This window comes from Salvelinus fontinalis, chromosome 22 (genome assembly GCF_029448725.1).
Source record: "Salvelinus fontinalis isolate EN_2023a chromosome 22, ASM2944872v1, whole genome shotgun sequence".
In the NCBI taxonomy this organism is placed as follows: domain Eukaryota; kingdom Metazoa; phylum Chordata; class Actinopteri; order Salmoniformes; family Salmonidae; genus Salvelinus; species Salvelinus fontinalis.
This window is the reverse complement of record NC_074686.1, coordinates 5,980,495-5,999,242: the sequence shown is the minus strand read 5'-3', so window position 1 is coordinate 5,999,242 and position 18,748 is coordinate 5,980,495. Positions and strand designations below refer to the sequence as shown.

The 18,748-nt window shown below is 43.3% G+C and overlaps 1 protein-coding gene across 4 annotated transcripts in view; it reads left to right on the top strand.

The window, feature by feature from the left end:
- Positions 1 to 18,748, top strand: part of samd12 (sterile alpha motif domain containing 12) — a 115,264-nt gene that overhangs the window by 57,377 nt on the left and 39,139 nt on the right. The gene's annotated exons all lie outside the window — the stretch shown is intronic.

Below are 18,748 nucleotides of genomic sequence, written 5' to 3'. Positions count from 1 at the left end.
TGTATGAACTATACATCTAGCCCAAAGCGTGAAGTTTAAAAAAAATACTTACTGAATTTTTACTGAAAACATGACATAATGTGTTACCAGTGTATATATACAGCAGACCACTTGTACTCAGCGATGTTGAATCTGTATAATGTCAAAACACTTTAGCGTCAACCTTTGTCGAGTAGTTTGCTATAGCTTGCTGTACTATTTAAATCTCTTGTGGTTTTCCTCTGTGAAGTCACACTGAGCTCCAACAAACAGTGCTAATGCCTGTCCCGGCACCGTCTGTAACCTGAGTTCTCTGTATTTGTGTGTGTGTGTGGCCCTTATCTGGGCTTTTGTCCAGTCCTCCCTGCTGTTCAAGCATGCACTCAGTCAGTATCATGGGGAGAAATGGTGAAACACAGTCCTGCATGAGGTACACTGATCAACATCATCAAATATAATTGGTGCCATTACACCTTATCTCTTTTTATATATTTTTTTTATTGCTTACAAAAATGTCAGGCTCTTTTTCTTTTTTTTAAGATTAAAAGTGATTGTTTGCTTGTCCGTTTAGGACGGAGAGGCTTGAACATGCAAGCTGGAGGATAACAAAAGTAAATGTGTTTCTCTGCTTAGTAATGCCAGTGTCGTGACTTCACTTTCATTAATCTGATGGCTATTTATTTAATCCACTAACTATGTTTAATTGTTACCTGATTAATCATGTAACAACTAATTAGGAATTTGGGCCACCACGGAAGAGGTCGTTTAAAGAGTTAGCATCTCCCAAATTACAAGGTCTTTACCTACAACATCCATAAAACAGTCAACATATTAATTATTACCTTTTATCATGTCATCATTCTGAACAGTCGTAACCTCATGCATCTGCAAAAAAAAACAGCCTTGCTGATAATTCAGTACTACACATTGGTTTAATTATTTATTTACTAGCTAACTAATAACACAGAATACACACACACACACACTTACTAAACTCAGCAAAAAAAAAGAAACGTCCCTTTTTCAGGACCCTGTCTTTCGAATATAATTAGTAAAAATCCACAGATTCGCAGTGGCAGACCACCTGTAACAACACCTGCACAGGATCGGTACATCCAAACATCACACCTGCGGGACAGGTACAGGATGGCAACAACAACTGCCCGAGTTACACCAGGAATGCACAATCCCTCCATTAGTGCTCAGACTGTCCGCAATAGGCTGAGAGAGGCTGGACTGAGGGCTTGCAGGCCTGTTGTAAGGCAGGTCCTCACCAGACATCACCGGCAACAACCCACCGTCGCTGGACCAGACTGGACTGGCAAAAAGTGCTCTTCACTGGCGAGTCGCGGTTTTGTCTCACCAGGGTGACGGTCGGATTTGCGTTTATCGTCAAAGAAATGAGCGTTACACCGAGGCCTGTACTCTGGAGCGGGATTGAGGTGTAGGGTCCGTCATAGTCTGGGGCGGTGTGTCACAGCATCATCGGACTGAGCTTGTTGTCATTGCAGGCAATCTCAACGCTGTGCGTTACAGGGAAGACATCCTCCCTCATGTGTTCTATCATGGCCAGCGATTAGCCCGGATCTCAATCCTATTGAGCGGCGGCAGGGTAGCCTAGAGGTTATGGACTAGTAACCGAAAGGTTGCAAGTTCAAATCCCCAAGCTGACATGGTATAAATCTGTCGTTCTGCCCCTGAACAGGCAGTTAACCCACTGTGTCTAGGCTGTCATTGAAAATAAGAATTTGTTCTTAACTGACTTGCCTAGTTAAATAAAGGTCAAATAAAAAGGATTGAGCATGTCTGGGACCTGTTGGATCGGAGGGTGAGGGCTTGGGCCATTCCCCTCAGAAATGTCTGAAAACTTGCAGGTGCCTTGGTGGAAGAGTGGGGTTACATCTCACGGCAAATCTGGTGCAGTCCACGAGGAGGATATGCACTGCAGTACTTAATGCAGCTGGTGGCCACACCAGATACTGACATACTTTTGATTTTGACCCCCCCCCCCCCTTTTTCAGGGTCACATTATTACATTTCTGTTAGTCACGTCTGTGGAACTTGTTCCGTTTATGTCTCAGTTGTTGAATCTTGTTATGTTCATGCAAATTTTTACACATGTTAAGTTTGCTGAAAATAAACTCAGTTGACAGTTAGAGGACCTTTTTCCCCCCTGAGTTTACATGAGACCAAGTTCCCTAGCGGGCTGAGACAATATGGCATTTTACCCAACGACATAGAGAGCAAAAAATACACTTATCGTTGATACATTCTATAACTATTCTCCCATTTAATCATATACTTTGCACACAAACCACTGCAAGTTCCGAATAAGAAATCATGAATGTATTTACGTATGATTGTCTTTATCCATTGTGTAATCCTGAACGGAACTTCAGAGTTCACGCTTCCATTAGCTCCTGAATCTGCTTATTTGAAGATAAGCCAGCCGTGCCGATGGTTCCAATGGGGTGACGAGAGTAGCGTACGGTGATTTGATATCATAGTAAGATGGGATGGTTTGAGATATTTGACTCAGGACAACTAATCAGCTGTATCAGTGATCGTCTGAGAGGGGAGTTTGCCGCCTCTTCCTCCTCGTGTTGATTATTTAAGGATTCAGGATTCAGACCACTATGGGCATGAACTGCAGCTCTTTGTCTCTCTGGTCTAAAGGAATGTCGTTTTTTTCTTCACCTCGTGTTGAGGTTCAAAGTTTAAACCATTTCAAACATGTAGCTAACGCCTCATGTGTCCTGTTCTAATGTTAATTTCGTTACCAAGGCTTTTTATGCGTTCTTGGTCAAAAGGGGCGTTCCGTCATGCTGACAAGCTCCCTGACCTCACCCGGGGAGTGACTACTTACTTGTACAAAGTATTATCAAAAACATTTATCTTATTAGAGAACTAAAATCCATCACATTCATATCTTAACAAAATAACTTTCAGGATGTTTCATATATGTACAACATATTGGATGAAAACTTGACGGATGAAGGGGATATACTTTTCAAGTTAACAGTATTTCTGTTAGACCATTTTTGTACAATTATTATTCCATTATTCACGTTTGATCATGTTAGAGTTTCGACAGGAACACTGTCTGTGAAACTAAGACATTCCTTTGGTTTATACTAAAGGGGGAGAAAGCCTCCTACTTAAATTTACGACTGGATGTGTTTGTGTCAAAACCCCCACACCAGTACCCTCCTCCCCTCTGCGGGTGAGAGAAGGTCTGGTTATTGTCAGCCATTGCCAAACTGATCTGACCCATTGTGGTCCTCACAGGCAGTCATGGCACCAGTCTGAGTACAGTACATACAGTATAGGTAACCTATTCACCACTAGGAATAATGTCACTGAGTTAGTCATGATGACTTGGACAATTCAAATTACACTTGTAATAAGCATTTACACTACCGGTCAAACATTTTAGAACAAATACTCATTCAAGGGTTTTCATTTTTACTATTTTCTACATTGTAGAATAATAGTGAAGACATCAAGTATGAAATAACACTTATGGAATCATGTAGTAACCAAAAAAGGGTTAAACAAATCAAAATGTATTGGATATTCTTCAAATAGCCACCCTTTGCCTTGATGACAGCTTTGAGCACTCTTGGCATTTTCTCAACCAGCTTGACATGGAATGCTTTTCCAACAGTCTTGAAGGAGTTCCCATATATGCTGAGCACTTGTTGGCTGCTTTTCTGTCACTCTGCGGTCCGAATAATTTTCTACATTTCCACAATGTAGAAAATAGTAAAAATAAAGAAACATTGAATGACTAGGTATTCTAAAACTTTTGGTGTACATACTTTGTAGTGTACATACTTGAAGTTGTTAGACATAAACACCTTTAATGTATATACCGAATCTGGAATCTTAATGTAATTGTCATGTATCCCTGTGGGATCGTCTGAGACCAGCCATCCGGACAGCTGATGAAACTGTGGATTTATACAACCAAATAATTTCTGCAAGAACTGTCGGAAACAGTCTCTCCGACGCTCGTCTGCGTGCTCATCATCCTCACCAGGGTTTTGACCTGACTGCAGTTCGGCGTCGTAACTGACTTCAGTGAGCAAATTCTCACTTTCGATGGCCATTGCCATGCTGGAGAAGTATGCTCTTCACGGATGAATCCCGGTTTCAACTGGCAGATGGGAGAAAGCGTGTATAGTGTTGTATGTGCGAGAGGTATGCCACGTTGTGAACAGAGTTCCCCATGGTGGCGGTGGCGTTATGATATGGGCAGGCATAAGCTATGGACAACAAACACAATTAGCATTTTATTGATGGCAATTTGAATATACCGTGATGAGATCCTGAGGCCCATTGTCGTGCTATTAATTCGCCGCCAGCACTTCATGTTTCAGCATGATAATGCGCGGCCCCATGTCGCGAAGTCGGAAGTTTACATACACTTAGGTTGGAGTCATTAGAACTTGTTTTTCAACCACTCCACAAATTTCTTGTTAACAAACTATAGTTTTGGCAAGTCGGTTAGGACATCTACTTTGTGCATGACGCAAGTCATTTTTCCAATAATTGTTTACAGACAAATTATTTCACTGTATCACAATTCCAGTGGGTCAGAAGTCTAAATACACTAAGTTGACTGTGCCTTTAAACAGCTTGGAAACTTCCAGAAAATGATGTCATGGCTTTAGAAGCTTCTGATAATCTAATTGACATAATTTGAGTCAATTGGAGGTGTACCTGTGGATGTTTTCAAGGCCTACCATCAAACTCAGTGACTCTTTCCTTGACATCATTGGAAAATCAAAAGAAATCAGCCAAGACTGATTTTTGTAAACCTCCACAAGTCTGGTTCATCCTTGGGAGCAATTTCCAAACGCCTGAAGGTACCAAATTCATCTGTACAAACAATAGTACGCAAGTATGTACACCATGGGACCGTGCAGCCATCATACTGCTGAGGAAGGAGGCACACTCTGTCTCCTAGAGATGAACGTACTTTGGTGTGAAAAGTGCAAATCAATCCCAGAACAACAGCAAAGGACCATGTAAAGATGCTGGAGGAAACAGGTACCAAAGTATCTATATTCACAGTAAAACGAGTCCTATATCGACATAACCTGAAAGGCCGCTCAGCAAGGAAGAAGCTACTGCTCCAAAACCGCCATAAAAAAGCCAGACTACAGTTTGCAACTGCACATGGGGACAAAGATCGTACTTTTTGGAGAAATGTCCTCTCGTCTGATGAAACAAAAATAGAGCTGTTTGGCCATAATTACCATCGTTATGTTTGGAGGAAAAGGGGGAGGCTTGCAAGCCCGTGAATCACGGGGGTGGCAGCATCATGTTGTGGGGGTGCTATGCTGCAGGAGGGACTGGTGCACTTCACAAAATAGATGGCATCATGAAGTAAAATTATGTGGATATATTGAAGCAACATCTCATCTCAAGTTAAAGCTTGGTCGCAAATGGGTCTTCCAAATGGACATTGACTCCAAGCATACTTCCAAAGTTGTGGCAAAATGGCTTAAGGACAACAAAGTCAAGGTATTGGAGTGGCCATCGCAAAGCCCTGACCTCAATCCTATAGAAAATTTGTGGGCAGAACTGAAAGCATGTGCGAGCAAGGAGGCCTACAAACCTGACTGAATTACACCAGCACTGTCTCGAGGAATGGGCCAAAATTCCCCCAACTTATTGTGGGAAGCTTGTGGAAGGCTACCTGCAACGTTTGACCCAAGTTTAACAATTTAAAGGAAATGCTACCAAATACTAATTGAGTGTATGTACTCTTCTGACCTTCTGAGAATGTGATGAAAGAAATCAAAGCTTAAATAAATCACTCACTCTACTATTATTCTGACATTTAACATTCTTTAAATAAAGTGGTGATCCTAACTGACCTAAGACAGGGACTTTTTACTAGGATTAAATGTCAGGAATTGTGACAAATTGAGTTTAAATGTATTTGGTTTGAGGTGTATGTAAACTTCCGACTTCAACTGTATGTCCCAGTTCTTCCACGGCCTGCATACACACCAGACATGTCACCCATTGAGCAGTTTGGGTGCTCTGGATCAACGTGTACGGCAGCGTGGTCCAGTTCCTACCAATATCCAGCAACTTCGCACAGCCATTGAGGAGGAGTGGGACAACATTCCACAGGCCACAATCAACAGCCTGATCAACGCTATGTGAAGGAGATGTGTCGCACTGCATGAGGCAAATGATGGTCACACCAGATACTGACTGGCTGTCTGGTCCACACCCCTACCTTTTTTTAGGTATCAGTGACCTTTAGGTATCAGTGACTAACCGATGCATATCTGTATTCCCAGTCATATGAAATCCATAGATTAGAGCCTAATGAATTGATTTCAATTGACTGATTTCCTTATGAACTGTAAAATCTTTGAAATTGTTGCATGTTGCGTATTGAAACCCTGGATTACTGATGCTACAGTATGTAATTTCCAATAAGAAGGCTTTGAAGCCACTGGTCGGCCATATTGGCACTCCCCAGAAGAAGCAGTCCTACCATAGGAATGAAGGGTATTCTGCAGTATTTTTATTAAATGTTGAGGACAGAATTACATGTATTTTCTTGTTGTTGTAGTAGGGACAGTAACGTTAGAACCTTAAAGTATAATTTTTTTTAAATGTTTAGCTCACATACTATAATTTAGAAATATGAATTAGGGTGTCTGTAATAGAATAAACATGGCAACAACAAATGTAGACATTAATAAATGCATTTCTATAGCTTCCAAAATATATTTTACAATGGTGGTGGAGAGCCAAGATGGAGGCACGGTGGCATCAAAAACAGCGCCCGTAGTCATCTAGTGTGTGTGTGTGTATAAATATAAATCATTGGAGGGATGCAATACCATTCTTCCACAATAAATAACATTTTGGTGTTTTGTTGATGGTGGTGGTGGTGGACACCGCTGTCACAGAATTTCCTCATCTGGTGACCGAGATGGCATATAGTTTATATCGTTTTCAGGCTCATCAAACCATAACGTAACCTGTGGATGGGGGCATTGTCATCCTATGGGGGCATAGCCGTTGTAGCCAAAATAATGTCCAGCCCAGCATTTGTATACATGACCCTATGTATGATGGGATGTTAATTGTTTAATTAACGCAGGAACCAACCCTGTGTGGAAGCACCTGCTTTCAATATACTTTTCTATTCCTCATTTACTCAAGTGTTTCATTTAATTTGGAAGATACTTGTATCTTGTGATGGACAAAGCTCTTTTAGTTTTACAGCTACCTCAGAGAGATATCCAGGTACTGGGTATCAGTCAGAAATGTGTTGATCCCAACTTAGTTTCAACAGCCTACCAACATACCAGCCTACTGTGGTTCTCAACTGGTTTTGCCTCTGGACCCAGATTGGACCAGGTTGTCTCCGTCGCAACCCAATATTCGCATTGCAAACAAGTATCGCCAAAGTACAATATGGAAAACTATATTTAAAAATGTGGGTTGAGACCCACCAGTTGAGAATGGCTGCCCTAACATGTATTGCCGTTTGATAAGATTTGGCCTGATGGTTTACTGAATGAAAAGTGCAGAGAAGGGCCTTTTATCTTTATAACTGAGACTAAATGAATTCACAAGGCTTGGAGCTTCAGAGAGCTTCTAACTTTCATTTTAATGACTTTATAAATATATACAGGCAAGGTTTGCCAGGAGGGTGAAATATAAATGAGGCTTTTATTTGTAAGTTCTTCATCCATTTTTCCTCTCTGCGTCTATCTTGTTTGTTTGTGTGTGTGTGTGTGTGTGTGTGTGTGTGTGTGTGTGTGTACCCCTGTAATGCTACTTCGTATTTCAGTTTGTGTGTGTCAGGTGTCGTCGTCGTCTGTGCATCATCGAGCATCCAGATCAGCACAAGCGCACCACCGTGCACATTGTTGGCGCCACCGCAGGCTTAACTTGCCCTCTATTAAAGATGTACGGTCTTCAAAGAGGGAGTTATTAAACCCCAGGGCCCCACTTTGTGACGCTCTGTTTGTAGCATTGTACTGAGTTTAAAGGAGGTTCATTGAAAGGTCTTTTAGCCATTCCGGTTGATTGATCTCACTCTGGCCCCTTTGATATGCGAGCTAAGAATGCCAGTCTGCGCTCTCTCTCTCTCTCTCTCTCTCTCTCTCTCTCTCTCTCTCTCTCTCTCTCTCTCTCTCTCTCTCTCTCTCTCTCTCTCTCTCTCTCTCTCTCTCTCTCTCTCTCTCTCTCTCTCTCTCTCTCTCTCTCTCTCTCTCTCTCTCTCTCGCTCTCTCTCTCTCTCGCTCTGTCGGCCTTCTTTCTGTCGGCCCTCTTTCTCTCGGCCCTTTGGCCCTGCTCGTGCCAGGCGCCATGTTTGAGGGACACTCCTGATTTTAATTACACCCTTTGATTATCTTCCAAACTGAACTCCTCATCTTGGGAGAGAGAGAGAGAGAGAGATTGCTGATGATACAGACCTGGGCTGCCTCAGTGTGCCTCTGCCAAGCAGCGCCGCCGTAAAGAAGAGATGTGTCCCCACTGAGATATTCTCTCAATACGCAAGGGAATTTACTAGAAGAAATGTTTGTCTTCGAGTGTCTTATTGGGGGGATGGTTGAAGATGGGCTGCAGAGTTAGATGAGAGGGGTTAGCCTAGCCTAAGCTAGCACCTGGCTGTAGTGGTACCAGTATACAGATGTTAACATGCTGTAGATTTATAGTTTTGACATTACATTTACATTTAAGTCATTTAGCAGACGCTCTTATCCAGAGCGACTTACAAATTGGTGCATTCACCTTATGACATCCAGTGGAACAGCCACTTTACAATAGTGCATCTAAATCTTTTAAGGGGGGGGGGGGGCAGAAGGATTGCTTTATCCTATCCTAGGTATTCCTTGAAGAGGTGGGGTTTCAGGTGTCTCCGGAAGGTGGTGATTGACTCCGCTGTCCTGGCGTCGTGAGGGAGTTTGTTCCACCATTGGGGTGCCAGAGCAGCGAACAGTTTTGACTGGGCTGAGCGGGAACTGTACTTCCTCAGTGGTAGGGAGGCGAGCAGGCCAGAGGTGGATGAACGCAGTGCCCTTGTTTGGGTGTAGGGCCTGATCAGAGCCTGAAGGTACTGAGGTGCCGTTCCCCTCACAGCTCCGTAGGCAAGCACCATGGTCTTGTAGCGGATGCGAGCTTCAACTGGAAGCCAGTGGAGAGAGCGGAGGAGCGGGGTGACGTGAGAGAACTTGGGAAGGTTGAACACCAGACGGGCTGCGGCGTTCTGGATGAGTTGTAGGGGTTTAATGGCACAGGCAGGGAGCCCAGCCAACAGCGAGTTGCAGTAATCCAGACGGGAGATGACAAGTGCCTGGATTAGGACCTGCGCCGCTTCCTGTGTGAGGCAGGGTCGTACTCTGCGGATGTTGTAGAGCATGAACCTACAGGAACGGGCCAACGCCGTGATGTTAGTTGAGAACGGGGGGGTGTTGTCCAGGATCACGCCAAGGTTCTTAGCGCTCTGGGAGGAGGACACAATGGAGTTGTCAACCGTGATGGCGAGATCATGGAACGGGCAGTCCTTCCCCGGGAGGAAGAGCAGCTCCGTCTTGCCGAGGTTCAGCTTGAGGTGGTGATCCGTCATCCACACTGATATGTCTGCCAGACATGCAGAGATGCGATTCGCCACCTGGTCATCAGAAGGGGGAAAGGAGAAGATTAATTGTGTGTCATCTGCATAGCAATGATAGGAGAGACCATGTGAGGTTATGACAGAGCCAAGTGACTTGGTGTATAGCGAGAATAGGAGAGGGCCTAGAACAGAGCCCTGGGGGACACCAGTGGTGAGAGCGCGTGGTGAGGAGACAGATTCTCGCCACGCCACCTGGTAGGAGCGACCTGTCAGGTAGGACGCAATCCAAGCGTGGGCCGCGCCGGAGATGCCCAACTCGGAGAGGGTGGAGAGGAGGATCTGATGGTTCACAGTATCGAAGGCAGCCGATAGGTCTAGAAGGATGAGAGCAGAGGAGAGAGAGTTAGCTTTAGCAGTGCGGAGCGCCTCCGTGATACAGAGAAGAGCAGTCTCAGTTGAGTGACTAGTCTTGAAACCTGACTGATTTGGATCAAGAAGGTCATTCTGAGAGAGATAGCAGGAGAGCTGGCCAAGGACGGCACGTTCAAGAGTTTTGGAGAGAAAAGAAAGAAGGGATACTGGTCTGTAGTTGTTGACATCGGAGGGATCGAGTGTAGGTTTTTTCAGAAGGGGTGCAACTCTCGCTCTCTTGAAGACGGAAGGGACGTAGCCAGCGGTCAAGGATGAGTTGATGAGCGAGGTGAGGTAAGGGAGAAGGTCTCCGGAAATGGTCTGGAGAAGAGAGGAGGGGATAGGGTCAAGCGGGCAGGTTGTTGGGCGGCCGGCCGTCACAAGACGCGAGATTTCATCTGGAGAGAGAGGGGAGAAAGAGGTCAGAGCACAGGGTAGGGCAGTGTGAGCAGAACCAGCGGTGTCGTTTGACTTAGCAAACGAGGATCGGATGTCGTCGACCTTCTTTTCGAAATGGTTGACGAAGTCGTCTGCAGAGAGGGAGGAGGGGGGGGGGGGGGGGGAGGAGGATTCAGGAGGGAGGAGAAGGTGGCAAAGAGCTTCCTAGGGTTAGAGGCAGATGCTTGGAATTTAGAGTGGTAGAAAGTGGCTTTAGCAGCAGAGACAGAAGAGGAAAATGTAGAGAGGAGGGAGTGAAAGGATGCCAGGTCCGCAGGGAGGCGAGTTTTCCTCCATTTCCGCTCGGCTGCCCGGAGCCCGGAGCCCTGTTCTGATGGGTTGGACATTTCCAGTCATATAATCTAGCTGTAAGCATGTTCAACAATTTCTTCTGTTTTATGACCTGCAGGGCCTGTCATGGTGGATGTGATTTGTTGCCATGGGAGGGCAGCCATTTTGAAATCCACGTTGTCCGATGAATGAGCAGTATTCCTCTCTCTTAATCACATTTAATGGGGTCACTCTTAAAGCCCGCACAGACTGTATGATTTTAACTGTTTTATGCCCCGATTTTGCCGATCCCAGACAACATGTTAACATCGTGGGCATATTCTTAGGCCGTAAACATCTTGGCTTGTTCAGTGTGACAGGTTCTAGATCCGATTTTTAAGCACCACTACATGCCGTGTCCAAAATGTTTTGACCAATAGGAACACGATTATTGCTTTGCAAGAAGAACAATTTACCTAATCTGGTTTAGCCTACATTACACATCTAAAATCAGGCTACCTGATAGGATTTTTGATAAATGCACAGAATTGCCAATCAAAATAAACGTTCTAACACAGCGACCATGTCAATTTTGGGAAGCCTATTTGATTCAGAGTTCGGGCATATACAGATAGTTTTTACATACAAAAAGATTCATACGTTCAGTTTTTTTTCCCGAACTGCATAAGCATTAGAGAGAGGAATGCTCTACTGGTGCTGGAACATGTGCAGATCAAATACAAACTTGGAGTCACCCGATTTATATGGTGTGTGTGGTCCTCCCGCTACGACTCGGGAAACCATTCGGTTTATTAGGCTACAGATGATGAACTTCACAGGGTGTTGAAAGTGCATGTTATGAGCATGATTCTCCTTTCCAATAAATATTGAGGGTCTTATTCCGGTGACATGATGCTTGACTGCTGTTTGACAAATACTAATATTCTCGCTCTTACCCATAATAATCTCAGGTAGACTCGGTCCCGTGTGGCTCAGTTGGTAGAGCATGAGGCTTGCAACGCCAGGGTTGTGGGTTCAATTCCCACGGGGGGCTGGTATGAAAATGTATGCACTCACTACTTACTGTAAGTCACTCTGAATAAGAGCATCTGCTAAATGACTCAAATGTAAAGTGTAGTCTGCCCATAAAGCCTTCCCGCACTGTATCTGCGAGTTGTTGGCTAGAGTGCAGATGCCAAGACCAGAGTATGGACATTTGCTATTTAAAACGACTGTTTTTGTGACAAAACTATCTGTAGAATTGAAAAATGCGATGGGAACACATTGAACTTTAGATTTTTATTCAGTACATGAACACTAAAGCAAAAACGTTGCATTTTGTGTGCACTAAAATCATCACGCACTGATTTTACTCCACAAGTCCATTTGGTGGAAACACACCACTGGAAGGAAAATCTGTATTTTCTTTATGCAGATTTGGGAATATTCACATGATAATCTGTCGCCAATGGGATGGGAACCTAGTTACTGAAATTCACTGTCGGGGCCCAAGTCCCTCTTTTTAATGTGTCTCCATCTAAATCATACATAATCAATTAAAGCGCAATTGCAGAAAGGCAGAGCAGAAGTGGAGAAAGTCAAAGTTGCAGGTCCATTATGATATTCTGAGAGCAACTTGTCACAAGGCAATTAGAAATGCCAGATGGGCCCATTTTTCTAACTTGATCACTATTAATCAGAATAATTTGAGAGCGCTCTTCTCGGCCTGATAAATCCTACCCCCGCAAACATATGTGAACTTCCACAAAAAATAACCAACAATAGGCTGGGTGTCAGTCAAGACCTGATGAGACGTTTGATTTGTAACCCAGCCTACCACGCAAAGGCCCTATGGATTTATTTTCCCTGGTTGACACAGACATGCTCAGGAAAGTGATATCACAACTTAAGCCTTCAACAGGCCTTCTCGATCCTATCCCCACCACCTTCAAAACAGTTTTTTTAATTACATATCTGACGAAGTGCAAGCTACTGTTAATCACTCCCTGCTTACAGGCATTTTCCCCACTGCACTGAAAACTACTATGGTGAAACCCTTTCTGAACAAAGTAATCTAGTTTTTTGTCCTTGAAATCTTGGATTTAAGTGCTGTATTTGGTTTAGGACCTATTTAACCGGTCGAAAGTTTGTCACCCTTGGTGAACATAATGCAGAGACAATACATGCCACGTGGCGTTCCACAAGGTTCAATTTTGGGTCCTGTGCTTTTCAGTTTATACAGGGCATTCGGAAAGTATTCTGTAGTGATGCCTCAAGCACTGAGATGCAGTGCCTTAGACCGCTGCGCCACACGGGAGCCCTATGCAGAGAGGGGGGGGGGAAACTACAGTATGTTGCTACACTTTAATTAGAATTCCTCTTTAGCCCTCTGTTCTTTATAATAGTTCAATTTATTGTCATTTGTTCCGCTCCTGGCAATGAGCCCTTCTTCATCTCTCTTTCCCTATTCCTCCCTTCTCGTCCTCTACCCCAATCCATCCATCCTATTGGCTCCGTAGCGTTTGGCTCGTAGAAAATGAGGAATGATTACATGACACACTTTTTAGTGTCCCTACTATAAAACTGGCGCGGAGAAACCCATAATGGGGTGGAATGAGTCAGGTTGGCCATCGTGCCAGCTGTTTTCTTTGGCACGCCCGCCGGTTACAGCGCACACTCGGGGCCTATATGACACAAACTTACCCACTGATATTTATGGGGGAGATATTATTTCTCATTGCGCACATATTAAATCTTAATCGGGGAAATGTAAGGAGGGCTCATGTTTCTCATCGGTGCGCTTCAGTCCTGGGCCTTATTATTTGCCATTAGGTAGCCATTAGTCAACTGTAACTATTCTCAGAAACCTGCGGTTTCTTTTCCCAAGTCATGTTTGTCTGTTAACAAGTTGTACCCCGTTCAGTTTTCCTCCACCATTCTTATATCGCCCTACTCTGTCAATCTGTTTATAAGGTCGGTAATAGTGCCAGGCCAGTCTGTCCCATTTTATATGGACATCGCACCGTTCCTCTAGATCTCACTTCTGTGTTGAGGCCCACAGATAGCGCTGAGGTTAGCTAACTAGACTGTTACCAAGCTCAGAGAGCCAACTTCAGTCACGGCTACTATAGCTAGATTCGTATCAAAGGTATCTAACTCCTAGGTGTGAGTCTTGCCACTGTTCTGCTCAGATCAGAGAGTTGGTCTTCTTTGTTATGTACTGTACTGGCTCTCGCAAAGGGACTATGTCCTAGGGGATTATGTTTCCCTGTTGCAATAGATCTATGTTTCTGTAGTTAATGAATGCGAGTCAGGGAGAAGGTAGGGGACTAAGTTATTTGATCATTAAAAGGTTATTTTAAGGTACCAGGTACAGTCAGTGTATTGTAATTCAAACTTTATAAATCGGTGTCATTAAGCACCAAACGGACTGAAACAGTTAGGGACTACCTGAACTTGTCCAATAGGAAATGCTAGCTTTCCGTTGCAAAACGTTTTGCTACGGTATGCCCTAATAATGAATAGAACCCTGATCTAAGACCTGCAGTAGAGAGAGTAAATTGGCCTCTTTCACAATCACAACGGTGTTAATAGACTATCATGGAAACGTCAGATATTTACTTCTAAGTTCATTATGAACTGTTTTATTAGAGAACACATTCTTTAACTGTCTCCATTAGAGACAGCAAGTCTATACTGAGTAGCTTATCTCTCTGAGCACACAGTGGTAGTAGCCAGCTCCATATGTTATCTATGTAATAGACTACATTTTATGTCTGATTTAAGCTGCATTACGTTCTGGCCTCGACAGAGATGTATTAACTTGCAGGTCGGCAAATGACCTTTTTGAAATGTTCTGGATCTGAAGAGAAGGGGGATTCCTTCAGCTCCTCCACACCAGCTGCATACTTTTACTGGGAGTAGCAGTGGACGTATGCACCCTCACTTATTCATCACCTCCAGATTTGCAGCGGAGCCATGAAAGAAAGTACTTCAACTCCCTCCTCATCTCCCAAGAACATTTTTCATCTTCTTGAAAAGAACATGAGATGTCCGTTTTTTTTCTTCTTCTCCTGCTTCCGCATTCCACAGCGAGTTTTTTTCCCCCCTCCCTCCATCTCTCTCTCTGTCTCTCTCTCTCTCTCGGCTACTCCTGTACTTTTGAACTTTTTTTTACTCGTAATCCCATTGCCTAAAATATGCCTGCGCCTTCTGAAGCCCAGTCGGTCCAAGAGAAACTCTGGTGTCTGCAGAAGAGGGAATTAGAGTACTGCTGTTCGCCCTCTCTCTCTCTCTCTCTCTCTCCAGCCAAGTGTAAATTAACAGAGCGAGAGGAAGAGGAATGGAGAGAGTGAGGAGGAAAATATTTACGGCTGTAACAGTACCAGCACTCTCTCCAACCTCTCTCTGGGCATGCTTAGTGCCGTTTTATAGTTGTGTATCCATTTTGTCTGATGTGTACGTGCACCACATTTTTGCTATCCCAGAATTGCAGAGATTCACCTTTATATGTTGTGCTATTCTAGATCATATGTTGAGCTTAATGCACAGACATTGAGAGTGAAATGCATGACTATTGTTTTCCTGGTGGCGGGCAGATAGACGAGGGGGAGCAGTGGAGGAGAAAGGAGGGGGGGCGGTAAAGATGGAGAAATAGACACAGAGGTGGAGAGGGAGACAAAGAGAGGAGGCAGAGAACGAGAGAAGAGGATGAGGGCGGGAGACGGACTGCTTAAGCGGCAGAGACTCGGGGGAAATACCCGAGCAATATCCCAACCAACCAGCCTCTGCCACCCTGCCCCACACAATTACAATATATCTGACAGAGATATTGAGCGCGGATCCCTTGCCATTTCTGTTGATGCACCGGCCGTCAAGAGGCAAGGGTTTTATATAAAATTACAAAAAAAATGGAATTAATACGGTCTTATTGAAAAGAGGAGGCCCGGCCAGCCGGGGAAAATAACAATGGGAGTTTCTTTCTCCAGAGTCCTCTCTTCCTCAGATAGCAGGGGGAGGTTTGGCCGGACCATGTTGTTCAGTTAGGCTCATTACTTATTGTGCGAGAATAGAAATGGAGATTGCTTGGGGGCTGCTACCTTGATATTAGGTAGAATAGAATAAATAGAAAATACATCTGTGGATACTGCAAGAAAAGCAAGGGGTTGACTGAAGCACTAGTCACTTCTTATCCTTTCAGGCTGTGCTGTTTGGAAGACCATTTCCCCCATCACGGCACCTTAAGACGAGCACTTCGGTGAACTTCGAGACCTAACGTAGAGCTGTCCATATTAGAAGAGACACGCTTAGAGCAGGAGACAAGGCAACCTGTCTGTCAGCCCGACTCTGTGCTCAGCCACTACCCTACCAAGGCACAGTCAGGAGACTATGGCCAGGCAGTCAACTACTGTACAGCTCTGTCTGAGGGACAGCATCTTCCCCTTTGTTTTTTTACTGAAGACAGTGAAATTCTGTCTGTCAGAATGTGGGAGGTGCAGGGGGACTGGTCAAGGGATGTATCAATTTGAGAGGTTTCTGCACTAGCTTTTTTTGAAAGGTCTATTTTTTTTTAAATTGTACGATTGTTTAAAAAAATATATATATATATGTACAATAGACCTAGACAAAAGACAATAAACAACTTAACATTTCAGACATGGATCCACTAAACTAGACATGACGTTGGCTGGGACTTGATGCCCAACCTTTAACATAAAGAAAAAAGACAAAGATAAACACTAGCTCAGACATTCATACATTTCAACAAACATTAATGACATCAAACTTTCTCAAACCTACATGTTCCCGACAATATCGATACCCATCTTGTTTGTTCTCATAAGATTTTTAGTAAAAAAATGTCATCCTATGGATATTTCAAGGGTTTGTCATACTTTATGCCATTATGGCTTCAAATTGTGCTATTTATATCTGTAGCCCATGTTTTTTTTTCAATATTTTCAATAATAATTAATTTGATTAATCCACTTAACGATGGAGGATCATATGATTTCCAGTTTAAGTAAACATTTTCAAAATGATTGAGAAAATAATGTTCCAACCCATTGGGTATCTCATTGCACCCTCATGGCATGTCTTGACAAATGCAGATAGACGGATTAAAAGTAAACTTACATTACAAAACTTCCGACAGCCAACTTTCTAACTCTAACATTTTTGACATTATAGAATAGGTCTTGGTCCCAAAAAAGGTATATTTTGTGATGTTATACCTTTTGCAAAGGGTATTGCGGCAAGGTGTGCGTCGGCTTATCCATATAGCCCTACATGGAATCAGTGAATGCAGGATTGTACCAAACCTGTTTAATTATGTATGTTGTATTTACCCATTTTCAAAGAATTTGTCTGTCCATTCTCACCTTCACCCCGTTTCATGAGCCCTTTTAAACGTGTAAAAAAAAAAAAAATACTGTTGCATTTGAAGTCAACCCAACGCTTTGAAAACAAATCTTACTCTGAACCATAAATGACCTTGATCTCGTGACATTGCTCTGGATTTAACAAATTTACCATGGGCTACTGTCATTTTCTGTCAAATTGCAGATTGGTCTTTTAGGTTCGGTTGTACACTACTGCTAGATACTGTACTGTATATGTAGAATACTGCTATGGTATACTACTACTACTACAATTGGTGACCCCAGGGGGGTGGATATCCACGTCTAAATCTTATTTGTGCTTATTGGGGTTAAGGGGATCACCAAGTCCAGGGGAGAGATCAATCTCTCACACACACACACACACACACACACACACACACACACACACACACACACACACACACACACACACACACACACACACACAGCTCTCAACCTTCTCAGATCTCCCTTCCCGCGCCTGACAAAACCTGTCATAACAATGAAAAAATGCAGTATGTCCGACTATTTTATGAAGTCTGGAAACGAAAATGAAATGGGTCCATAAATCACATGGAATCTTTAAGTGTTTCCCATGTTTAATTTAGGAACGAGAAAGCGAGACTAAAGCGCTGACTCCACTGCCACCAGTGCGGATGACTACATAGACCTAGATTTTAGAAACTAGTATGTAGCCTCCTTGTATAACGAGCCTTATAACGCTATATGCACAGTGACCACCTTCGAGAACTCAAACTAATGCTTGATACAGATGTAGGATCTTAATTTGACCAGTTTCCCACAGCAGGAAAATAATCATGCAGCAACAGGAAATGGGAATTATTGGATTATAATTGACATTTTTGTAGGGATTGATACATTTTTAGTTAGGGCAAATCAAGTCTGCAATTTTAAAGTGGAAATTACAAACTTTAGAAGCCTTTTTAAACCTTGAATATACTAGAAGTTAGCATTTCCTGCTATGCAGGAAAATTCCTACAACAACATGGTGATCAAATAAGATCCTACATCTGTAAATGCTTTAGCACACTACGCAAAACTAATATACGATCTAGGTACAGACATATTATACAGGCAGAATGAATTATAGATGGGTGTAGACATAGTATTTATTCACAATGTTTAAGAGAGCGATATATTTACACTGTTCAAAATGATTGGTTTAAGTACAATTAGGTTAAATGGAATCGATGCGAGAGAGACAAACAGAGTACATATTTAATCGGAGTAGATCCAGTGTACGCACTTATTTTAGATTATGCGTATAGTAACAGTATACTGAATTAATTGATAGGTCCTTCCTTCTCTCTCTCACACACACACACACACACACACACACACACACACACACAGAGAGCAGCTGGATACGGAGGGGAATTATCATGGGACGTGGTGTGAGGGTGTTACTGATTTTGTATAAGGCCTACATTAGGGAGCCCTTTGATCCACAGTGCTCCCTTTGCCCTACAAAAACGCAATTAAAATTGTGTGTGTGAAGGAACATCACGTTATTAACACCATTCTGACATGGCTTAAATTATGAATATGTTTTGCTCTGAGGGGGTAGATGGGGACGTACCCCCTGCGCCCCCTACCTCAGATGTGTGTGTGCGTGTGCATTAGGGATACACAATTCATCTAATTC